Genomic DNA, 19,318 nt, shown 5'->3' with positions numbered 1-19,318 from the left:
TACTGAGGTTCTTAAAAAGATAATATAAAGGAAACAATAACACTGTACAAAGAAGCATAACACAATAGCGGCATGTACAAAAGATTCAGGCCGCTTTGTTGCTAAGAATCAAACGCGCACACAAGTGGACGCCCGCGTAGTACAGTGACGTTTGTACCGTCACCACAGCAGCAACATACAACAACAAACATGTCTTTGAACAACAACTTGTTTAACTTCAGTGATCGGACGAGAACAGTTGTTTTCAATGCAGTTTAGTTGAAAAACTTTCGATTAATTGCGGTTACAGTTTGAATTTATTTACTTATACTATCATCAACAGTATAAACACATTTTTGGAAAATCGAAACACTTAAACGAGACTATATTTTAGGATTATTAAAAAGATAAAAACAGGTGTACGACAACAGATATTCACAGGCTAGGCAACCTGGTACGGTTGTAGACATTCGGTTACTTGCGGTTCAAGATTATAACTTAGAAAGATCTTATAGTTACTGTCATAAAAATATAATTGAAAGGTAAAATAAACTTTATTTAGTATAATTTAAAAAAGTTAAACATAGGTCTACGACACCAGGTATTCCCAGGCGGTCTCCCATCCAAGTACTAACCAGGCCCGACGTTGTTTAACTGCGGTGTTCGGACGAGAACCGGTGTTTTCAACGTGGTATGGTTGTAGACATTCGGTTCCTTGCGGTTCAAGATTATAACTGAGAAAGATCTTATAGTTACTGTCAAAAAACATAATTGAAAGGTAAAATAAACATTGTTTAGTATAATTTAAAAAAGTTAAACATAGGTCTACGACACCAGGTATTCCCAGGCGGTCTCCCATCCAAGTACTAACCAGGCCCGACGTTGTTTAACTGCGGTGTTCGGACGAGAACCGGTGTTTTCAACGTGGTATGGTTGTAGACGTTCGGTTACTTGCGGTTCAAGTATATATACATCTTATATTCACTGTCAAAATCTCTATAAATATATATATCCTATAACCTAATAGTTTTGTTCATTTATTATAGAACATTTTCTAGGATTGAAATTAGCAGCTGCTGAAACCATGACGTTGGTATTTACACCCACTTCTGTTGAAGAAACACATACTTGAAAGGTAAATTCAACTTTTTTTAGTATAATTTAAAAAGTTATACTGAGGTTCTTAAAAAGATAATATAAAGGAAACAATAACACTGTACAAAGAAGCATAACACAATAGCGGCATGTACAAAAGATTCAGGCCGCGTTGTTGCTAAGAATCAAACGCGCACACAAGTGGACGCCCGCGTAGTACAGTGACGTTTGTACCGTCACCACAGCAGCAACATACAACAACAAACATGTCTTTGAACAACAACTTGTTTAACTTCAGTGATCGGACGAGAACCGTTGTTTTCAATGCAGTTTAGTTGAAAAACTTTCGATTAATTGCGGTTACAGTTTGAATTTATTTACTTATACTATCATCAACAGTATAAACACATTTTTGGAAAATAGAAACACTTAAACGAGACTATATTTTAGGATTATTAAAAAGATAAAAACAGGTGTACGACAACAGATATTCACAGGCTAGGCAACCTGGTACGGTTGTAGACATTCGGTTACTTGCGGTTCAAGATTATAACTGAGAAAGATCTTATAGTTACTGTCAAAAAACATAATTGAAAGGTAAAATAAACATTGTTTAGTATAATTTAAAAAAGTTAAACATAGGTCTACGACACCAGGTATTCCCAGGCGGTCTCCCATCCAAGTACTAACCAGGCCCGACGTTGTTTAACTGCGGTGTTCGGACGAGAACCGGTGTTTTCAACGTGGTATGGTTGTAGACATTCGGTTACTTGCGGTTCAAGATTATAACTGAGAAAGATCTTATAGTTACTGTCAAAAAACATAATTGAAAGGTAAAATAAACATTGTTTAGTATAATTTTAAAAAGTTAAACATAGGTCTACGACACCAGGTATTCCCAGGCGGTCTCCCATCCAAGTACTAACCAGGCCCGACGTTGTTTAACTGCGGTGTTCGGAGGAGAACCGGTGTTTTCAACGTGGTATGGTTGTAGACGTTCGGTTACTTGCGGTTCAAGATTATAACTTAGAAAGATCTTATAGTTACTGTCATAAAAACATAATTGAAAGGTAAAATAAACTTTGTTTAGTATAATTTAAAAAAGTTAAACATAGGTCTACGACACCAGGTATTCCCAGGCGGTCTCCCATCCAAGTACTAACGAGGCCCGACGTTGTTTAACTCCGGTGTTCGGACGAGAACCGGTGTTTTCAACATGGTATGGTTGTAGACGTTCGGTTACTTGCGGTTCAAGTATATATAAATCTTATATTCACTGTCAAAATCTCTATAAACACATATATCCTATAACCTAATAGTTTTGTTCATTTATTATAGAACATTTTCTAGGATTGAAATTAGCAGCTGCTGAAACCATGACGTTGGTATTTACACCCACTTCTGTTGAAGAAACACATACTTGAAAGGTAAATTCAACTTTGTTTAGTATAATTTAAAAAGTTATACTGAGGTTCTTAAAAAGATAATATAAAGGAAATAATAACACTGTACAAAGAAGCATAACACAATAGCGGCATGTACAAAAGATTCAGGCCGCTTTGTTGCTATGAATCAAACGCGCACACAAGTGGACGATCGCGTAGTACAGTGACGTTTGTACCGTCACCACAGCAGCAACATACAACAACAAACATGTCTTTGAACAACAACTTGTTTAACTTCAGTGATCGGACGAGAACAGTTGTTTTCAATGCAGTTTAGTTGAAAAACTTTCGATTAATTGCGGTTACAGTTTGAATTTATTTACTTATACTATCATCAACAGTATAAACACATTTTTGGAAAATCGAAACACTTAAACGAGACTATATTTTAGGATTATTAAAAAGATAAAAACAGGTGTACGACAACAGATATTCACAGGCTAGGCAACCTGGTACGGTTGTAGACATTCGGTTACTTGCGGTTCAAGATTATAACTTAGAAAGATCTTATAGTTACTATCATAAAAATATAATTGAAAGGTAAAATAAACTTTATTTAGTATAATTTAAAAAAGTTAAACATAGGTCTACGACACCAGGTATTCCCAGGCGGTCTCCCATCCAAGTACTAACCAGGCCCGACGTTGTTTAACTGCGGTGTTCGGACGAGAACCGGTGTTTTCAACGTGGTATGGTTGTAGACATTCGGTTCCTTGCGGTTCAAGATTATAACTGAGAAAGATCTTATAGTTACTGTCAAAAAACATAATTGAAAGGTAAAATAAACATTGTTTAGTATAATTTAAAAAAGTTAAACATAGGTCTACGACACCAGGTATTCCCAGGCGGTCTCCCATCCAAGTACTAACCAGGCCCGACGTTGTTTAACTGCGGTGTTCGGACGAGAACCGGTGTTTTAAACGTGGTATGGTTGTAGACGTTCGGTTACTTGCGGTTCAAGTATATATACATCTTATATTCACTGTCAAAATCTCTATAAATATATATATCCTATAACCTAATAGTTTTGTTCATTTATTATAGAACATTTTCTAGGATTGAAATTAGCAGCTGCTGAAACCATGACGTTGGTATTTACACCCACTTCTGTTGAAGAAACACATACTTGAAAAGTAAATTCAACTTTGTTTAGTATAATTTAAAAAGTTATACTGAGGTTCTTAAAAAGATAATATAAAGGAAACAATAACACTGTACAAAGAAGCATAACACAATAGCGGCATGTACAAAAGATTCAGGCCGCGTTGTTGCTAAGAATCAAACGCGCACACAAGTGGACGCCCGCGTAGTACAGTGACGTTTGTACCGTCACCACAGCAGCAACATACAACAACAAACATGTCTTTGAACAACAACTTGTTTAACTTCAGTGATCGGACGAGAACCGTTGTTTTCAATGCAGTTTAGTTGAAAAACTTTCAAATAATTGCGGTTACAGTTTGAATTTATTTACTTATACTATCATCAACAGTATAAAAACATTTTTGGAAAATAGAAACACTTAAACGAGACTATATTTTAGGATTATTAAAAAGATAAAAAATGGTGTACGACAACAGATATTCACAGGCTAGGCAACGGTTCAAGATTAGAACTTAGAAAGATCTTATAGTTACTGTCTTGAAAATATAATTGAAAGGTAAAATAAACTTTATTTAGTATAATTTAAAAAAGTTAAACATAGGTCTACGACACCAGGTATTCCCAGGCGGTCTCCCATCCAAGTACTAACCAGGCCCGACGTTGTTTAACTGCGGTGTTCGGACGAGAACCGGTGTTTTCAACGTGGTATGGTTGTAGACGTTCGGTTACTTGCGGTTCAAGATTATAACTTAGAAAGATCTTATAGTTACTGTCATAAAAACATAATTGAAAGGTAAAATAAACATTGTTTAGTATAATTTAAAAAAGTTAAACATAGGTCTACGACACCAGGTATTCCCAGGCGGTCTCCCATCCAAGTACTAACCAGGCCCGACGTTGTTTAACTGCGGTGTTTGGACGAGAACCGGTGTTTTCAACGTGGTATGGTTGTAGACGTTCGGTTACTTGCGGTTCAAAGTATATATAAATCTTATATTCACTGTCAAAATCTCTATGAACACATATATCCTATAACCTAATACTTTTGTTCATTTATTATAGAACATTTTCTAGGATTGAAATTAGCAGCTGCTGAAACCATGACGTTGATATTTACACCCACTTCTGTTGAAGAAACACATACTTGAAAGGTAAATTCAACTTTGTTTAGTATAATTTAAAAAGTTATACTGAGGTTCTTAAAAAGATAATATAAAGGAAACAATAACACTGTACAATGAAGCATAACACATTAGCGGCATGTACAAAAGATTCAGGCCGCTTTGTTGCTAAGAATCAAACGCGCACACAAGTGGACGCCCGCGTAGTACAGTGACGTTTGTACCGTCACCACAGCAGCAACATACAACAACAAACATGTCTTTGAACAACAACTTGTTTAACTTCAGTGATCGGACGAGAACCGTTGTTTTCAATGCAGTTTAGTTGAAAAACTTTCGATTAATTGCGGTTACAGTTTGAATTTATTTACTTATACTATCATCAACAGTATAAACACATTTTTGGAAAATCGAAACACTTAAAGGAGACTATATTTTAGGATTATTAAAAAGATAAAAACAGGTGTACGACAACAGATATTCACAGGCTAGGCAACCTGGTACGGTTGTAGACATTCGGTTACTTGCGGTTCAAGATTATAACTTAGAAAGATCTTATAGTTACTGTCATGAAAATATAATTGAAAGGTAAAATAAACTTTATTTAGTATAATTTAAAAAAGTTAAACATAGGTCTACGACACCAGGTATTCCCAGGCGGTCTCCCATCCAAGTACTAACCAGGCCCGACGTTGTTTAACTGCGGTGTTCGGACGAGAACCGGTGTTTTCAACGTGGTATGGTTGTAGACGTTCGGTTACTTGCGGTTCAAGATTATAACTTAGAAAGATCTTATAGTTACTGTCATAAAAACATAATTGAAAGGTAAAATAAACATTGTTTAGTATAATTTAAAAAAGTTAAACATAGGTCTACTACACCAGGTATTCCCAGGCGGTCTCCCATCCAAGTACTAACCAGGCCCGACGTTGTTTAACTGCGGTGTTCGGACGAGAACCGGTGTTTTCAACGTGGTATGGTTGTAGACATTCGGTTACTTGCGGTTCAAGATTATAACTGAGAAAGATCTTATAGTTACTGTCAAAAAACATAATTGAAAGGTAAAATAAACATTGTTTAGTATAATTTAAAAAAGTTAAACATAGGTCTACGACACCAGGTATTCCCAGGCGGTCTCCCATCCAAGTACTAACCAGGCCCGACGTTGTTTAACTGCGGTGTTCGGAGGAGAACCGGTGTTTTCAACGTGGTATGGTTGTAGACGTTCGGTTACTTGCGGTTCAAGATTATAACTTAGAAAGATCTTATAGTTACTGTCATAAAAACATAATTGAAAGGTAAAATAAACTTTGTTTAGTATAATTTAAAAAAGTTAAACATAGGTCTACGACACCAGGTATTCCCAGGCGGTCTCCCATCCAAGTACTAACGAGGCCCGACGTTGTTTAACTGCGGTGTTCGGACGAGAACCGGTGTTTTCAACATGGTATGGTTGTAGACGTTCGGTTACTTGCGGTTCAAGTATATATAAATCTTATATTCACTGTCAAAATCTCTATAAACACATATATCCTATAACCTAATAGTTTTGTTCATTTATTATAGAACATTTTCTAGGATTGAAATTAGCAGCTGCTGAAACCATGACGTTGGTATTTACACCCACTTCTGTTGAAGAAACACATACTTGAAAGGTAAATTCAACTTTGTTTAGTATAATTTAAAAAGTTATACTGAGGTTCTTAAAAAGATAATATAAAGGAAATAATAACACTGTACAAAGAAGCATAACACAATAGCGGCATGTACAAAAGATTCAGGCCGCTTTGTTGCTAAGAATCAAACGCGCACACAAGTGGACGCCCGCGTAGTACAGTGACGTTTGTACCGTCACCACAGCAGCAACATACAACAACAAACATGTCTTTGAACAACAACTTGTTTAACTTCAGTGATCGGACGAGAACAGTTGTTTTCAATGCAGTTTAGTTGAAAAACTTTCGATTAATTGCGGTTACAGTTTGAATTTATTTACTTATACTATCATCAACAGTATAAACACATTTTTGGAAAATCGAAACACTTAAACGAGACTATATTTTAGGATTATTAAAAAGATAAAAACAGGTGTACGACAACAGATATTCACAGGCTAGGCAACCTGGTACGGTTGTAGACATTCGGTTACTTGCGGTTCAAGATTATAACTTAGAAAGATCTTATAGTTACTGTCATAAAAATATAATTGAAAGGTAAAATAAACTTTATTTAGTATAATTTAAAAAAGTTAAACATAGGTCTACGACACCAGGTATTCCCAGGCGGTCTCCCATCCAAGTACTAACCAGGCCCGACGTTGTTTAACTGCGGTGTTCGGACGAGAACCGGTGTTTTCAACGTGGTATGGTTGTAGACATTCGGTTCCTTGCGGTTCAAGATTATAACTGAGAAAGATCTTATAGTTACTGTCAAAAAACATAATTGAAAGGTAAAATAAACATTGTTTAGTATAATTTAAAAAAGTTAAACATAGGTCTACGACACCAGGTATTCCCAGGCGGTCTCCCATCCAAGTACTAACCAGGCCCGACGTTGTTTAACTGCGGTGTTCGGACGAGAACCGGTGTTTTCAACGTGGTATGGTTGTAGACGTTCGGTTACTTGCGGTTCAAGATTATAACTTAGAAAGATCTTATAGTTACTGTCAAAAAACATAATTGAAAGGTAAAATAAACATTGTTTAGTATAATTTAAAAAAGTTAAACATAGGTCTACGACACCAGGTATTCCCAGGCGGTCTCCCATCCAAGTACTAACCAGGCCCGACGTTGTTTAACTGCGGTGTTCGGAGGAGAACCGGTGTTTTCAACGTGGTATGGTTGTAGACGTTCGGTTACTTGCGGTTCAAGATTATAACTTAGAAAGATCTTATAGTTACTGTCATAAAAACATAATTGAAAGGTAAAATAAACTTTGTTTAGTATAATTTAAAAAAGTTAAACATAGGTCTACGACACCAGGTATTCCCAGGCGGTCTCCCATCCAAGTACTAACGAGGCCCGACGTTGTTTAACTGCGGTGTTCGGACGAGAACCGGTGTTTTCAACATGGTATGGTTGTAGACGTTCGGTTACTTGCGGTTCAAGTATATATAAATCTTATATTCACTGTCAAAATCTCTATAAACACATATATCCTATAACCTAATAGTTTTGTTCATTTATTATAGAACATTTTCTAGGATTGAAATTAGCAGCTGCTGAAACCATGACGTTGGTATTTACACCCACTTCTGTTGAAGAAACACATACTTGAAAGGTAAATTCAACTTTGTTTAGTATAATTTAAAAAGTTATACTGAGGTTCTTAAAAAGATAATATAAAGGAAATAATAACACTGTACAAAGAAGCATAACACAATAGCGGCATGTACAAAAGATTGAGGCCGCTTTGTTGCTAAGAATCAAACGCGCACACAAGTGGACGCCCGCGTAGTACAGTGACGTTTGTACCGTCACCACAGCAGCAACATACAACAACAAACATGTCTTTGAACAACAACTTGTTTAACTTCAGTGATCGGACGAGAACAGTTGTTTTCAATGCAGTTTAGTTGAAAAACTTTCGATTAATTGCGGTTACAGTTTGAATTTATTTACTTATACTATCATCAACAGTATAAACACATTTTTGGAAAATCGAAACACTTAAACGAGACTATATTTTAGGATTATTAAAAAGATAAAAACAGGTGTACGACAACAGATATTCACAGGCTAGGCAACCTGGTACGGTTGTAGACATTCGGTTACTTGCGGTTCAAGATTATAACTTAGAAAGATCTTATAGTTACTGTCATAAAAATATAATTGAAAGGTAAAATAAACTTTATTTAGTATAATTTAAAAAAGTTAAACATAGGTCTACGACACCAGGTATTCCCAGGCGGTCTCCCATCCAAGTACTAACCAGGCCCGACATTGTTTAACTGCGGTGTTCGGACGAGAACCGGTGTTTTCAACGTGGTATGGTTGTAGACATTCGGTTCCTTGCGGTTCAAGATTATAACTGAGAAAGATCTTATAGTTACTGTCAAAAAACATAATTGAAAGGTAAAATAAACATTGTTTAGTATAATTTAAAAAAGTTAAACATAGGTCTACGACACCAGGTATTCCCAGGCGGTCTCCCATCCAAGTACTAACCAGGCCCGACGTTGTTTAACTGCGGTGTTCGGACGAGAACCGGTGTTTTCAACGTGGTATGGTTGTAGACGTTCGGTTACTTGCGGTTCAAGTATATATACATCTTATATTCACTGTCAAAATCTCTATAAATATATATATCCTATAACCTAATAGTTTTGTTCATTTATTATAGAACATTTTCTAGGATTAAAATTAGCAGCTGCTGAAACCATGACGTTGGTATTTACACCCACTTCTGTTGAAGAAACACATACTTGAAAGGTAAATTCAACTTTGTTTAGTATAATTTAAAAAGTTATACTGAGGTTCTTAAAAAGATAATATAAAGGAAACAATAACACTGTACAAAGAAGCATAACACAATAGCGGCATGTACAAAAGATTCAGGCCGCGTTGTTGCTAAGAATCAAACGCGCACACAAGTGGACGCCCGCGTAGTACAGTGACGTTTGTACCGTCACCACAGCAGCAACATACAACAACAAACATGTCTTTGAACAACAACTTGTTTAACTTCAGTGATCGGACGAGAACCGTTGTTTTCAATGCAGTTTAGTTGAAAAACTTTCGATTAATTGCGGTTACAGTTTGAATTTATTTACTTATACTATCATCAACAGTATAAACACATTTTTGGAAAATAGAAACACTTAAACGAGACTATATTTTAGGATTATTAAAAAGATAAAAACAGGTGTACGACAACAGATATTCACAGGCTAGGCAACCTGGTACGGTTGTAGACATTCGGTTACTTGCGGTTCAAGATTATAACTGAGAAAGATCTTATAGTTACTGTCAAAAAACATAATTGAAAGGTAAAATAAACATTGTTTAGTATAATTTAAAAAAGTTAAACATAGGTCTACGACACCAGGTATTCCCAGGCGGTCTCCCATCCAAGTACTAACCAGGCCCGACGTTGTTTAACTGCGGTGTTCGGACGAGAACCGGTGTTTTCAACGTGGTATGGTTGTAGACGTTCGGTTACTTGCGGTTCAAGATTATAACTTAGAAAGATCTTATAGTTACTGTCAAAAAACATAATTGAAAGGTAAAATAAACATTGTTTAGTATAATTTAAAAAAGTTAAACGTAGGTCTACGACACCAGGTATTCCCAGGCGGTCTCCCATCCAAGTACTAACGAGGCCCGACGTTGTTTAACTGCGGTGTTCGGACGAGAACCGGTGTTTTCAACATGGTATGGTTGTAGACGTTCGGTTACTTATAACCTAATACTTTTGTTCATTTATTATAGAACATTTTCTAGGATTGAAATTAGCAGCTGCTGAAACCATGACGTTGATATTTACACCCACTTCTGTTGAAGAAACACATACTTGAAAGGTAAATTCAACTTTGTTTAGTATAATTTAAAAAGTTATACTGAGGTTCTTAAAAAGATAATATAAAGGAAACAATAACACTGTACAATGAAGCATAACACATTAGCGGCATGTACAAAAGATTCAGGCCGCTTTGTTGCTAAGAATCAAACGCGCACACAAGTGGACGCCCGCGTAGTACAGTGACGTTTGTACCGTCACCACAGCAGCAACATACAACAACAAACATGTCTTTGAACAACAACTTGTTTAACTTCAGTGATCGGACGAGAACCGTTGTTTTCAATGCAGTTTAGTTGAAAAACTTTCGATTAATTGCGGTTACAGTTTGAATTTATTTACTTATACTATCATCAACAGTATAAACACATTTTTGGAAAATCGAAACACTTAAACGAGACTATATTTTAGGATTATTAAAAAGATAAAAACAGGTGTACGACAACAGATATTCACAGGCTAGGCAACCTGGTACGGTTGTAGACATTCGGTTACTTGCGGTTCAAGATTATAACTTAGAAAGATCTTATAGTTACTGTCTGAAAAATATAATTGAAAGGTAAAATAAACTTTATTTAGTATAATTTAAAAAAGTTAAACATAGGTCTACGACACCAGGTATTCCCAGGCGGTCTCCCATCCAAGTACTAACCAGGCCCGACGTTGTTTAACTGCGGTGTTCGGAGGAGAACCGGTGTTTTCAACGTGGTATGGTTGTAGACGTTCGGTTACTTGCGGTTCAAGATTATAACTTAGAAAGATTTTATAGTTACTGTCATAAAAATATAATTGAAAGGTAAAATAAACTTTATTTAGTATAATTTAAAAAAGTTAAACATAGGTCTACGACACCAGGTATTCCCAGGCGGTCTCCCATCCAAGTACTAACCAGGCCCGACGTTGTTTAACTGCGGTGTTCGGACGAGAACCGGTGTTTTCAACGTGGTATGGTTGTAGACATTCGGTTACTTGCGGTTCAAGATTATAACTGAGAAAGATCTTATAGTTACTGTCAAAAAACATAATTGAAAGGTAAAATAAACATTGTTTAGTATAATTTAAAAAAGTTAAACATAGGTCTACGACACCAGGTATTCCCAGGTGTTCTCCCATCCAAGTACTAACGAGGCCCGACGTTGTTTAACTGCGGTGTTCGGACGAGAACCGGTGTTTTCAACGTGGTATGGTTGTAGACATTCGGTTACTTGCGGTTCAAGATTATAACTGAGAAAGATCTTATAGTTACTGTCCAAAAACATAATTGAAAGGTAAAATAAACATTGTTTAGTATAATTTAAAAAAGTTAAACATAGGTCTACGACACCAGGTATTCCCAGGCGGTCTCCCATCCAAGTACTAACCAGGCCCGACGTTGTTTAACTGCGGTGTTCGGAGGAGAACCGGTGTTTTCAACGTGGTATGGTTGTAGACGTTCGGTTACTGTCGGTTCAAGATTATAACTTAGAAAGATCTTATAGTTACTGTCAAAAAACATAATTGAAAGGTAAAATAAACATTGTTTAGTATAATTTAAAAAAGTTAAACATAGGTCTACGACACCAGGTATTCCCAGGCGGTCTCCCATCCAAGTACTAACCAGGCCCGACGTTGTTTAACTGCGGTGTTCGGACGAGAACCGGTGTTTTCAACGTGGTATGGTTGTAGACGCTCGGTTACTTGCGGTTCAAGTATATATACATCTTATATTCACTGTCAAAATCTCTATAAACATATATATCCTATAACCTAATAGTTTTGTTCATTTATTATAGAACATTTTCTAGGATTGAAATTAGCAGCTGCTGAAACCATGACGTTGGTATTTACACCCACTTCTGTTTAAGAAACACATACTTGAAAGGTAAATTCAACTTTGTTTAGTATAATTTAAAAAGTTATACTGAGGTTCTTAAAAAGATAATATAAAGGAAACAATAACACTGTACAATGAAGCATAACACATTAGCGGCATGTACAAAAGATTCAGGCCGCTTTGTTGCTAAGAATCAAACGCGCACACAAGTGGACGCCCGCGTAGTACAGTGACGTTTGTACCGTCACCACAGCAGCAACATACAACAACAAACATGTCTTTGAACAACAACTTGTTTAACTTCAGTGATCGGACGAGAACCGTTGTTTTCAATGCAGTTTAGTTGAAAAACTTTCGATTAATTGCGGTTAAAGTTTGAATTTATTTACTTATACTATCATCAACAGTATAAACACATTTTTGGAAAATCGAAACACTTAAAGGAGACTATATTTTAGGATTATTAAAAAGATAAAAACAGGTGTACGACAACAGATATTCACAGGCTAGGCAACCTGGTACGGTTGTAGACATTCGGTTACTTGCGGTTCAAGATTAGAACTTAGAAAGATCTTATAGTTACTGTCTTGAAAATATAATTGAAAGGTAAAATAAACTTTATTTAGTATAATTTAAAAAAGTTAAACATAGGTCTACGACACCAGGTATTCCCAGGCGGTCTCCCATCCAAGTACTAACCAGGCCCGACGTTGTTTAACTGCGGTGTTCGGACGAGAACCGGTGTTTTCAACGTGGTATGGTTGTAGACGTTCGGTTACTTTCGGTTCAAGATTATAACTTAGAAAGATCTTATAGTTACTGTCATAAAAACATAATTGAAAGGTAAAATAAACATTGTTTAGTATAATTTAAAAAAGTTAAACATAGGTCTACGACACCAGGTATTCCCAGGCGGTCTCCCATCCAAGTACTAACCAGGCCCGACGTTGTTTAACTGCGGTGTTTGGACGAGAACCGGTGTTTTCAACGTGGTATGGTTGTAGACGTTCGGTTACTTGCGGTTCAAAGTATATATAAATCTTATATTCACTGTCAAAATCTCTATAAACACATATATCCTATAACCTAATACTTTTGTTCATTTATTATAGAACATTTTCTAGGATTGAAATTAGCAGCTGCTGAAACCATGACGTTGATATTTACACCCACTTCTGTTGAAGAAACACATACTTGAAAGGTAAATTCAACTTTGTTTAGTATAATTTAAAAAGTTATACTGAGGTTCTTAAAAAGATAATATAAAGGAAACAATAACACTGTACAATGAAGCATAACACATTAGCGGCATGTACAAAAGATTCAGGCCGCTTTGTTGCTAAGAATCAAACGCGCACACAAGTGGACGCCCGCGTAGTACAGTGACGTTTGTACCGTCACCACAGCAGCAACATACAACAACAAACATGTCTTTGAACAACAACTTGTTTAACTTCAGTGATCGGACGAGAACCGTTGTTTTCAATGCAGTTTAGTTGAAAAACTTTCGATTAATTGCGGTTACAGTTTGAATTTATTTACTTATACTATCATCAACAGTATAAACACATTTTTGGAAAATCGAAACACTTAAAGGAGACTATATTTTAGGATTATTAAAAAGATAAAAACAGGTGTACGACAACAGATATTCACAGGCTAGGCAACCTGGTACGGTTGTAGACATTCGGTTACTTGCGGTTCAAGATTATAACTTAGAAAGATCTTATAGTTACTGTCATGAAAATATAATTGAAAGGTAAAATAAACTTTATTTAGTATAATTTAAAAAAGTTAAACATAGGTCTACGACACCAGGTATTCCCAGGCGGTCTCCCATCCAAGTACTAACCAGGCCCGACGTTGTTTAACTGCGGTGTTCGGACGAGAACCGGTGTTTTCAACGTGGTATGGTTGTAGACGTTCGTTTACTTGCGGTTCAAGATTATAACTGAGAAAGATCTTATAGTTACTGTCATAAAAACATAATTGAAAGGTAAAATAAACTTTGTTTAGTATAATTTAAAAAAGTTAAACATAGGTCTACGACTCCAGGTATTCCCAGGCGGTCTCCCATCCAAGTACTAACCAAGCCCGACGTTGTTTAACTGCGGTGTTCGGAGGAGAACCGGTGTTTTCAACGTGGTATGGTTGTAGACGTTCTGTTACTTGCGGTTCAAGATTATAACTTAGAAAGATCTTATAGTTACTGTCAAAAAACATAATTGAAAGGTAAAATAAACATTGTTTAGTATAATTTAAAAAAGTTAAACATAGGTCTACGACACCAGGTATTCCCTGGTGTTCTCCCATCCAAGTACTAACGAGGCCCGACGTTGTTTAACTGCGGTGTTCGGACGAGAACCGGTGTTTTCAACGTGGTATGGTTGTAGACATTCGGTTACTTGCGGTTCAAGATTATAACTGAGAAAGATCTTATAGTTACTGTCCAAAAACATAATTGAAAGGTAAAATAAACATTGTTTAGTATAATTTAAAAAAGTTAAACATAGGTCTACGGCACCAGGTATTCCCAGGCGGTCTCCCATCCAAGTACTAACCAGGCCCGACGTTGTTTAACTGCGGTGTTCGGAGGAGAACCGGTGTTTTCAACGTGGTATGGTTGTAGACGTTCGGTTACTGTCGGTTCAAGATTATAACTTAGAAAGATCTTATAGTTACTGTCAAAAAACATAATTGAAAGGTAAAATAAACATTGTTTAGTATAATTTAAAAAAGTTAAACATAGGTCTACGACACCAGGTATTCCCAGGCGGTCTCCCATCCAAGTACTAACCAGGCCCGACGTTGTTTAACTGCGGTGTTCGGACGAGAACCGGTGTTTTCAACGTGGTATGGTTGTAGACGCTCGGTTACTTGCGGTTCAAGTATATATACATCTTATATTCACTGTCAAAATCTCTATAAACATATATATCCTATAACCTAATAGTTTTGTTCATTTATTATAGAACATTTTCTAGGATTGAAATTAGCAGCTGCTGAAACCATGACGTTGGTATTTACACCCACTTCTGTTGAAGAAACACATACTTGAAAGGTAAATTCAACTTTGTTTAGTATAATTTAAAAAGTTATACTGAGGTTCTTAAAAAGATAATATAAAGGAAACAATAACACTGTACAAAGAAGCATAACACAATAGCGGCATGTACAAAAGATTCAGGCCGCGTTGTTGCTAAGAATCAAACGCGCACACAAGTGGACGCCCGCGTAGTACAGTGACGTTTGTACTGTCACCACAGCAGCAACATACAACAACAAACATGTCTTTGAACAACAACTTGTTTAACTTCAGTGATCGGACGAGAACCGTTGTTTTCAATGCAGTTTAGTTGAAAAACTTTCGATTAATTGCGGTTACAGTTTGAATTTATTTACTTATACTATCATCAACAGTATAAACACATTTTTGGAAAATAGAAACACTTAAACGAGACTATATTTTAGGATTATTAAAAAGATAAAAACAGGTGTACGACAACAGATATTCACAGGCTAGGCAACCTGGTACGGTTGTAGACATTCGGTTACTTGCGGTTCAAGATTATAACTTAGAAAGATCTTATAGTTACTGTCAAAAAACATAATTGAAAGGTAAAATAAACATTGTTTAGTATAATTTAAAAAAGTTAAACATAGGTCTACGACACCAGGTATTCCCAGGCGGTCTTCCATCCAAGTACTAACCAGGCCCGACGTTGTTTAACTGCGGTGTTCGGACGAGAACCGGTGTTTTCAACGTGGTATGGTTGTAGACATTCGGTTACTTGCGGTTCAAGATTATAACTGAGAAAGATCTTATAGTTACTGTCATAAAAACATAATTGAAAGGTAAAATAAACATTGTTTAGTATAATTTAAAAAAGTTAAACATAGGTCTACGACACCAGGTATTCCCAGGCGGTCTCCCATCCAAGTACTAACCAGGCCCGACGTTGTTTAACTGCGGTGTTCGGACGAGAACCGGTGTTTTCAACATGGTATGGTTGTAGACGTTCGTTTACTTGCGGTTCAAAGTATATATAAATCTTATATTCACTCTCAAAATCTCTATAAACACATATATCCTATAACCTAATACTTTTGTTCATTTATTATAGAACATTTTCTAGGATTGAAATTAGCAGCTGCTGAAACCATGACGTTGATATTTACACCCACTTCTGTTGAAGAAACACATACTTGAAAGGTAAATTCAACTTTGTTTAGTATAATTTAAAAAGTTATTCTGAGGTTCTTAAAAAGATAATATAAAGGAAACAATAACACTGTACAATGAAGCATAACACATTAGCGGCATGTACAAAAGATTCAGGCCGCTTTGTTGCTAAGAATCAAACGCGCACACAAGTGGACGCCCGCGTAGTACAGTGACGTTGGTACCGTCACCACAGCAGCAACATACAACAACAAACATGTCTTTGAACAACAACTTGTTTAACTTCAGTGATCGGACGAGAACCGTTGTTTTCAACGTGGTATGGTTGTAGACGTTCGGTTACTTGCGGTTCAAGATTATAACTTAGAAAGATCTTATAGTTACTGTCAAAAAACATAATTGAAAGGTAAAATAAACATTGTTTAGTATAATTTAAAAAAGTTAAACATAGGTCTACGACACCAGGTATTCCCAGGCGGTCTCCCATCCAAGTACTAACCAGGCCCGACGTTGTTTAACTGCGGTGTTCGGACGAGAACCGGTGTTTTCAACGTGGTATGGTTGTAGACGTTCGGTTACTTGCGGTTCAAGTATATATACATCTTATATTCACTGTCAAAATCTCTATAAACATATATATCCTATAACCTAATAGTTTTGTTCATTTATTATAGAACATTTTCTAGGATTGAAATTAGCAGCTGCTGAAACCATGACGTTGGTATTTACACCCACTTCTGTTGAAGAAACACATACTTGAAAGGTAAATTCAACTTTGTTTAGTATAATTTAAAAAGTTATACTGAGGTTCTTAAAAAGATAATATAAAGGAAACAATAACACTGTACAAAGAAGCATAACACAATAGCGGCATGTACAAAAGATTCAGGCCGCGTTGTTGCTAAGAATCAAACGCGCACACAAGTGGACGCCCGCGTAGTACAGTGACGTTTGTACCGTCACCACAGCAGCAACATACAACAACAAACATGTCTTTGAACAACAACTTGTTTAACTTCAGTGATCGGACGAGAACCGTTGTTTTCAATGCAGTTTAGTTGAAAAACTTTCGATTAATTGCGGTTACAGTTTGAATTTATTTACTTATACTATCATCAACAGTATAAACACATTTTTGGAAAATCGAAACACTTAAAGGAGACTATATTTTAGGATTATTAAAAAGATAAAAACAGGTGTACGACAACAGATATTCACAGGCTAGGCAACCTGGTACGGTTGTAGACATTCGGTTACTTGCGGTTCAAGATTATAACTTAGAAAGATCTTATAGTTACTGTCATGAAATTATAATTGAAAGGTAAAATAAACTTTATTTAGTATAATTTAAAAAAGTTAAACATAGGTCAACGACACCAGGTATTCCCAGGCGGTCTCCCATCCAAGTACTAACCAGGCCCGACGTTGTTTAACTGCGGTGTTCGGACGAGAACCGGTGTTTTCAACGTGGTATGGTTGTAGACGTTCGGTTACTTGCGGTTCAAGATTATAACTTAGAAAGATCTTATAGTTACTGTCATAAAAACATAATTGAAAGGTAAAATAAACATTGTTTAGTATAATTTAAAAAAAGTTAAACATAGGTCTACGACACCAGGTATTCCCAGGCGGTCTCCCATCCAAGTACTAACCAGGCCCGACGTTGTTTAACTGCGGTGTTCGGACGAGAACCGGTGTTTTCAACGTGGTAAGGTTGTTGACGTTCGTTTACTTGCGGTTCAAGATTATAACTTAGAAAGATCTTATAGTTACTGTCAAAAAACATAATTGAAAGGTAAAATAAACATTGTTTAGTATAATTTAAAAAAGTTAAACATAGGTCTACGACACCAGGTATTCCCTGGTGTTCTCCCATCCAAGTACTAACGAGGCCCGACGTTGTTTAACTGCGGTGTTCGGACGAGAACCGGTGTTTTCAACGTGGTATGGTTGTAGACATTCGGTTACTTGCGGTTCAAGATTATAACTGAGAAAGATCTTATAGTTACTGTCAAAAAACATAATTGAAAGGTAAAATAAACATTGTTTAGTATAATTTAAAAAAGTTAAACATAGGTCTACGACACCAGGTATTCCCAGGCGGTCTCCCATCCAAGTACTAACCAGGCCCGACGTTGTTTAACTGTGGTGTTCGGAGGAGAACCGGTGTTTTCAACGTGGTATGGTTGTAGACGTTCGGTTACTTGCGGTTCAAGATTATAACTTAGAAAGATCTTATAGTTACTGTCAAAAAACATAATTGAAAGGTAAAATAAACATTGTTTAGTATAATTTAAAAAAGTTAAACATAGGTCTACGACACCAGGTATTCCCAGGCGGTCTCCCATCCAAGTACTAACCAGGCCCGACGTTGTTTAACTGCGGTGTTCGGACGAGAACCGGTGTTTTCAACGTGGTATGGTTGTAGACGTTCGGTTACTTGCGGTTCAAGTATATATACATCTTATATTCACTGTCAAAATCTCTATAAACATATATATCCTATAACCTAATAGTTTTGTTCATTTATTATAGAACATTTTCTAGGATTGAAATTAGCAGCTGCTGAAACCATGACGTTGGTATTTACACCCACTTCTGTTGAAGAAACACATACTTGAAAGGTAAATTCAACTTTGTTTAGTATAATTTAAAAAGTTATACTGAGGTTCTTAAAAAGATAATATAAAGGAAACAATAACACTGTACAAAGAAGCATAACACAATAGCGGCATGTACAAAAGATTCAGGCCGCGTTGTTGCTAAGAATCAAACGCGCACACAAGTGGACGCCCGCGTAGTACAGTGACGTTTGTACCGTCACCACAGCAGCAACATACAACAACAAACATGTCTTTGAACAACAACTTGTTTAACTTCAGTGATCGGACGAGAACCGTTGTTTTCAATGCAGTTTAGTTGAAAAACTTTCGATTAATTGCGGTTACAGTTTGAATTTATTTACTTATACTATCATCAACAGTATAAACACATTTTTGGAAAATCGAAACACTTAAAGGAGACTATATTTTAGGATTATTAAAAAGATAAAAACAGGTGT

The 19,318-nt window shown here is 36.2% G+C and overlaps 41 non-coding genes across 41 annotated transcripts; all 41 read right to left on the bottom strand.

Annotated features, from left to right (window-relative positions):
* Positions 1 to 565: 565 nt before the first annotated feature.
* Positions 566 to 684, bottom strand: LOC140053245 (5S ribosomal RNA). The gene has a single exon (XR_011846104.1). It is a non-coding gene; the product is annotated as a 5S ribosomal RNA (ribosomal RNA).
* Positions 685 to 801: 117 nt separating this feature from the next.
* On the bottom strand, positions 802 to 920 carry LOC140053244 (5S ribosomal RNA). The gene has a single exon (XR_011846103.1). It is a non-coding gene; the product is annotated as a 5S ribosomal RNA (ribosomal RNA).
* Positions 921 to 1,715: 795 nt separating this feature from the next.
* On the bottom strand, positions 1,716 to 1,834 carry LOC140053243 (5S ribosomal RNA). The gene has a single exon (XR_011846102.1). It is a non-coding gene; the product is annotated as a 5S ribosomal RNA (ribosomal RNA).
* A 117-nt stretch (positions 1,835 to 1,951) lies between these two features.
* On the bottom strand, positions 1,952 to 2,070 carry LOC140053476 (5S ribosomal RNA). The gene has a single exon (XR_011846336.1). It is a non-coding gene; the product is annotated as a 5S ribosomal RNA (ribosomal RNA).
* Positions 2,071 to 2,188: 118 nt separating this feature from the next.
* On the bottom strand, positions 2,189 to 2,307 carry LOC140052973 (5S ribosomal RNA). Its single transcript, XR_011845883.1, has one exon. It is a non-coding gene; the product is annotated as a 5S ribosomal RNA (ribosomal RNA).
* A 796-nt stretch (positions 2,308 to 3,103) lies between these two features.
* Positions 3,104 to 3,222, bottom strand: LOC140053242 (5S ribosomal RNA). The gene has a single exon (XR_011846101.1). It is a non-coding gene; the product is annotated as a 5S ribosomal RNA (ribosomal RNA).
* Positions 3,223 to 3,339: 117 nt separating this feature from the next.
* LOC140053413 (5S ribosomal RNA) lies at positions 3,340 to 3,458 on the bottom strand. The gene has a single exon (XR_011846273.1). It is a non-coding gene; the product is annotated as a 5S ribosomal RNA (ribosomal RNA).
* Positions 3,459 to 4,223: 765 nt separating this feature from the next.
* LOC140053241 (5S ribosomal RNA) lies at positions 4,224 to 4,342 on the bottom strand. Its single transcript, XR_011846100.1, has one exon. It is a non-coding gene; the product is annotated as a 5S ribosomal RNA (ribosomal RNA).
* A 118-nt stretch (positions 4,343 to 4,460) lies between these two features.
* On the bottom strand, positions 4,461 to 4,579 carry LOC140052788 (5S ribosomal RNA). The gene has a single exon (XR_011845704.1). It is a non-coding gene; the product is annotated as a 5S ribosomal RNA (ribosomal RNA).
* A 797-nt stretch (positions 4,580 to 5,376) lies between these two features.
* On the bottom strand, positions 5,377 to 5,495 carry LOC140053240 (5S ribosomal RNA). The gene has a single exon (XR_011846099.1). It is a non-coding gene; the product is annotated as a 5S ribosomal RNA (ribosomal RNA).
* A 118-nt stretch (positions 5,496 to 5,613) lies between these two features.
* On the bottom strand, positions 5,614 to 5,732 carry LOC140053357 (5S ribosomal RNA). Its single transcript, XR_011846218.1, has one exon. It is a non-coding gene; the product is annotated as a 5S ribosomal RNA (ribosomal RNA).
* Positions 5,733 to 5,849: 117 nt separating this feature from the next.
* Positions 5,850 to 5,968, bottom strand: LOC140053475 (5S ribosomal RNA). Its single transcript, XR_011846335.1, has one exon. It is a non-coding gene; the product is annotated as a 5S ribosomal RNA (ribosomal RNA).
* Positions 5,969 to 6,086: 118 nt separating this feature from the next.
* On the bottom strand, positions 6,087 to 6,205 carry LOC140052927 (5S ribosomal RNA). Its single transcript, XR_011845838.1, has one exon. It is a non-coding gene; the product is annotated as a 5S ribosomal RNA (ribosomal RNA).
* Positions 6,206 to 7,001: 796 nt separating this feature from the next.
* On the bottom strand, positions 7,002 to 7,120 carry LOC140053239 (5S ribosomal RNA). Its single transcript, XR_011846098.1, has one exon. It is a non-coding gene; the product is annotated as a 5S ribosomal RNA (ribosomal RNA).
* A 117-nt stretch (positions 7,121 to 7,237) lies between these two features.
* Positions 7,238 to 7,356, bottom strand: LOC140053238 (5S ribosomal RNA). The gene has a single exon (XR_011846097.1). It is a non-coding gene; the product is annotated as a 5S ribosomal RNA (ribosomal RNA).
* A 117-nt stretch (positions 7,357 to 7,473) lies between these two features.
* LOC140053474 (5S ribosomal RNA) lies at positions 7,474 to 7,592 on the bottom strand. Its single transcript, XR_011846334.1, has one exon. It is a non-coding gene; the product is annotated as a 5S ribosomal RNA (ribosomal RNA).
* A 118-nt stretch (positions 7,593 to 7,710) lies between these two features.
* On the bottom strand, positions 7,711 to 7,829 carry LOC140052926 (5S ribosomal RNA). Its single transcript, XR_011845837.1, has one exon. It is a non-coding gene; the product is annotated as a 5S ribosomal RNA (ribosomal RNA).
* A 796-nt stretch (positions 7,830 to 8,625) lies between these two features.
* LOC140053409 (5S ribosomal RNA) lies at positions 8,626 to 8,744 on the bottom strand. The gene has a single exon (XR_011846269.1). It is a non-coding gene; the product is annotated as a 5S ribosomal RNA (ribosomal RNA).
* Positions 8,745 to 8,861: 117 nt separating this feature from the next.
* LOC140053237 (5S ribosomal RNA) lies at positions 8,862 to 8,980 on the bottom strand. The gene has a single exon (XR_011846096.1). It is a non-coding gene; the product is annotated as a 5S ribosomal RNA (ribosomal RNA).
* A 795-nt stretch (positions 8,981 to 9,775) lies between these two features.
* LOC140053236 (5S ribosomal RNA) lies at positions 9,776 to 9,894 on the bottom strand. Its single transcript, XR_011846095.1, has one exon. It is a non-coding gene; the product is annotated as a 5S ribosomal RNA (ribosomal RNA).
* A 117-nt stretch (positions 9,895 to 10,011) lies between these two features.
* On the bottom strand, positions 10,012 to 10,130 carry LOC140052925 (5S ribosomal RNA). Its single transcript, XR_011845836.1, has one exon. It is a non-coding gene; the product is annotated as a 5S ribosomal RNA (ribosomal RNA).
* Positions 10,131 to 10,864: 734 nt separating this feature from the next.
* LOC140053473 (5S ribosomal RNA) lies at positions 10,865 to 10,983 on the bottom strand. The gene has a single exon (XR_011846333.1). It is a non-coding gene; the product is annotated as a 5S ribosomal RNA (ribosomal RNA).
* Positions 10,984 to 11,101: 118 nt separating this feature from the next.
* LOC140053234 (5S ribosomal RNA) lies at positions 11,102 to 11,220 on the bottom strand. The gene has a single exon (XR_011846093.1). It is a non-coding gene; the product is annotated as a 5S ribosomal RNA (ribosomal RNA).
* Positions 11,221 to 11,337: 117 nt separating this feature from the next.
* On the bottom strand, positions 11,338 to 11,456 carry LOC140053019 (5S ribosomal RNA). The gene has a single exon (XR_011845924.1). It is a non-coding gene; the product is annotated as a 5S ribosomal RNA (ribosomal RNA).
* Positions 11,457 to 11,573: 117 nt separating this feature from the next.
* On the bottom strand, positions 11,574 to 11,692 carry LOC140053472 (5S ribosomal RNA). Its single transcript, XR_011846332.1, has one exon. It is a non-coding gene; the product is annotated as a 5S ribosomal RNA (ribosomal RNA).
* Positions 11,693 to 11,809: 117 nt separating this feature from the next.
* Positions 11,810 to 11,928, bottom strand: LOC140053233 (5S ribosomal RNA). The gene has a single exon (XR_011846092.1). It is a non-coding gene; the product is annotated as a 5S ribosomal RNA (ribosomal RNA).
* Positions 11,929 to 12,724: 796 nt separating this feature from the next.
* On the bottom strand, positions 12,725 to 12,843 carry LOC140053232 (5S ribosomal RNA). Its single transcript, XR_011846091.1, has one exon. It is a non-coding gene; the product is annotated as a 5S ribosomal RNA (ribosomal RNA).
* A 118-nt stretch (positions 12,844 to 12,961) lies between these two features.
* Positions 12,962 to 13,080, bottom strand: LOC140052787 (5S ribosomal RNA). Its single transcript, XR_011845703.1, has one exon. It is a non-coding gene; the product is annotated as a 5S ribosomal RNA (ribosomal RNA).
* A 797-nt stretch (positions 13,081 to 13,877) lies between these two features.
* On the bottom strand, positions 13,878 to 13,996 carry LOC140053231 (5S ribosomal RNA). The gene has a single exon (XR_011846090.1). It is a non-coding gene; the product is annotated as a 5S ribosomal RNA (ribosomal RNA).
* A 118-nt stretch (positions 13,997 to 14,114) lies between these two features.
* LOC140052874 (5S ribosomal RNA) lies at positions 14,115 to 14,233 on the bottom strand. Its single transcript, XR_011845787.1, has one exon. It is a non-coding gene; the product is annotated as a 5S ribosomal RNA (ribosomal RNA).
* A 117-nt stretch (positions 14,234 to 14,350) lies between these two features.
* On the bottom strand, positions 14,351 to 14,469 carry LOC140053055 (5S ribosomal RNA). Its single transcript, XR_011845959.1, has one exon. It is a non-coding gene; the product is annotated as a 5S ribosomal RNA (ribosomal RNA).
* A 117-nt stretch (positions 14,470 to 14,586) lies between these two features.
* On the bottom strand, positions 14,587 to 14,705 carry LOC140052802 (5S ribosomal RNA). The gene has a single exon (XR_011845717.1). It is a non-coding gene; the product is annotated as a 5S ribosomal RNA (ribosomal RNA).
* Positions 14,706 to 14,822: 117 nt separating this feature from the next.
* LOC140053230 (5S ribosomal RNA) lies at positions 14,823 to 14,941 on the bottom strand. The gene has a single exon (XR_011846089.1). It is a non-coding gene; the product is annotated as a 5S ribosomal RNA (ribosomal RNA).
* A 795-nt stretch (positions 14,942 to 15,736) lies between these two features.
* LOC140053554 (5S ribosomal RNA) lies at positions 15,737 to 15,855 on the bottom strand. Its single transcript, XR_011846411.1, has one exon. It is a non-coding gene; the product is annotated as a 5S ribosomal RNA (ribosomal RNA).
* Positions 15,856 to 15,973: 118 nt separating this feature from the next.
* Positions 15,974 to 16,092, bottom strand: LOC140053427 (5S ribosomal RNA). The gene has a single exon (XR_011846286.1). It is a non-coding gene; the product is annotated as a 5S ribosomal RNA (ribosomal RNA).
* A 615-nt stretch (positions 16,093 to 16,707) lies between these two features.
* On the bottom strand, positions 16,708 to 16,826 carry LOC140053229 (5S ribosomal RNA). The gene has a single exon (XR_011846088.1). It is a non-coding gene; the product is annotated as a 5S ribosomal RNA (ribosomal RNA).
* Positions 16,827 to 17,622: 796 nt separating this feature from the next.
* Positions 17,623 to 17,741, bottom strand: LOC140053534 (5S ribosomal RNA). Its single transcript, XR_011846392.1, has one exon. It is a non-coding gene; the product is annotated as a 5S ribosomal RNA (ribosomal RNA).
* A 119-nt stretch (positions 17,742 to 17,860) lies between these two features.
* On the bottom strand, positions 17,861 to 17,979 carry LOC140052807 (5S ribosomal RNA). The gene has a single exon (XR_011845722.1). It is a non-coding gene; the product is annotated as a 5S ribosomal RNA (ribosomal RNA).
* A 117-nt stretch (positions 17,980 to 18,096) lies between these two features.
* On the bottom strand, positions 18,097 to 18,215 carry LOC140053054 (5S ribosomal RNA). Its single transcript, XR_011845958.1, has one exon. It is a non-coding gene; the product is annotated as a 5S ribosomal RNA (ribosomal RNA).
* A 117-nt stretch (positions 18,216 to 18,332) lies between these two features.
* Positions 18,333 to 18,451, bottom strand: LOC140052805 (5S ribosomal RNA). The gene has a single exon (XR_011845720.1). It is a non-coding gene; the product is annotated as a 5S ribosomal RNA (ribosomal RNA).
* Positions 18,452 to 18,568: 117 nt separating this feature from the next.
* LOC140053228 (5S ribosomal RNA) lies at positions 18,569 to 18,687 on the bottom strand. Its single transcript, XR_011846087.1, has one exon. It is a non-coding gene; the product is annotated as a 5S ribosomal RNA (ribosomal RNA).
* Between the last annotated feature and the right edge of the window lie 631 nt (positions 18,688 to 19,318).

The sequence above is a fragment of the Antedon mediterranea genome, chromosome 6 (assembly GCF_964355755.1).
Source record: "Antedon mediterranea chromosome 6, ecAntMedi1.1, whole genome shotgun sequence".
In the NCBI taxonomy this organism is placed as follows: Eukaryota; Metazoa; Echinodermata; class Crinoidea; order Comatulida; family Antedonidae; genus Antedon; species Antedon mediterranea.
The sequence above is the reverse complement of the archived record's forward strand: the minus strand, read 5'-3'. Positions and strand labels throughout refer to the sequence as shown.